This window comes from Corvus brachyrhynchos, unplaced genomic scaffold (genome assembly GCF_000691975.1).
Source record: "Corvus brachyrhynchos isolate BGI_N302 unplaced genomic scaffold, ASM69197v1 scaffold65, whole genome shotgun sequence".
NCBI classification, from domain to species: Eukaryota; Metazoa; Chordata; class Aves; order Passeriformes; family Corvidae; genus Corvus; species Corvus brachyrhynchos.
In genome coordinates this window covers 3,051,384-3,052,690 of record NW_008238365.1, presented here as the reverse complement: position 1 = coordinate 3,052,690, position 1,307 = coordinate 3,051,384, and the positions used below count along the sequence as shown (strand labels likewise).

The window sequence follows — 1,307 nt, the reverse complement described above, 5'->3', positions numbered from 1 at the left end:
CCGCCGGCAGCACCGTGGCTGTGCTGCAGTCGATCGGTGAGTGGGGAGGGCGGGGGAGCTGGGCTGCCCTGGCTCCATCTCCATGGGAGGGAACACAGGGTTGTACCCTGGGCTTGCTCTAGAGCCAAACCAGCCCCTTAAGTCCTCACTGGTGTGAATGGCTCCAAACTCTCCAGGTTCTCCCTGCCCAGGAGTCCTTGGCTGTCTGTGCCCAGTGCTCGGTCCCTCAGCAGGCAGCCTCGATGCTCCTGGGACTTCACACCCTGATCTGTCTTTGCAGGAGCTGCAGGTTTCTCTATTGGTGCCAAAATTGGGCTGACGTCTGCCCTGGGCACAGTTGGTGGAACAACCGGTGCCTGGCTGTCCAGGTGGAAGAAACCTCCAAGAGACAAACCCAAGAAAACTAACTCGTGTGACAAACATGAGGAGAAGACAACTCCAAATGAGGAACCCAAGAGAAGCCAAGCAGGTGCCTGATCCCAAGGCCTTGCCATGCATGATGGCAGGTGCTGGGAAACCCCCACTGACACCTCAGAGCCTTGCCTCTCCTTTTAAAAGCTTTGGATTCTCCTGAGCAACGAGTGCCCTGAAGCCAATAAAGGTGCTTTGCCTGCAGCAGAGATGGTGTTTGTGTGTCGCTGCTGCTCTTGGGTGATGGTGGCATTAGAGGGTGACAGAGCACAGAGGATGTTCAGTCCCCAGGACTGACCCGCTCGCTGACAGGTGCCACCAGCTCCCCTGCACTCGGCTGGGGGAAGGTGCGTAGTTACTGCCCACGCCAGAGGAACAATACCGGGTGTGAGTGGGATCACCACGTGGGAACCACCAGGTGTTGCTGTGCAGGTGATCAGCTGCAATTTTAACAGCGGCTTAAAAACAAATGAGCCCTCCCCGTTTGAAATTTCTGAGATTCTGCTCTTAAACTTAGATTCCAACATCATACAGGAAAGGAGGATGCACTCTTTTATTAAGGTTAAAGGTTTTTAATCACTTTTCCAGAATACAGATACGATTGAAACAAAAACTATTTTGAGGGTCTCAATAATTCACTTATTAATACCATACATTGAGCTCTATAAATTCTCATATAAGAAAATGTCTGCTTAATATAGGTTATGATGCACTGGTGACCTAGTTACATCTTCTGAAGTAACACTTTGCAGTTATATAGCACCTTTCATCACGGCACTGCAAAGCATCCTACGGAATTCTGCCTCATAATGCCCTAACGAGGTAGGAAAGTCTGGCCAATTTACGGAGGGTACAACCGAGGTACAGATTGGAAGGGACAAGACATGAGGTGTCAT

General features: G+C 51.0%; 1 long non-coding RNA gene across 1 annotated transcript; it reads left to right on the top strand.

Moving 5' to 3' along the window:
* Positions 1–620, top strand: LOC108447133. The gene is made up of 2 exons (XR_001862532.1): positions 1–36; positions 281–620. It is a non-coding gene; the product is annotated as an uncharacterized LOC108447133 (long non-coding RNA).
* The last annotated feature ends 687 nt before the right edge of the window (positions 621–1,307 follow it).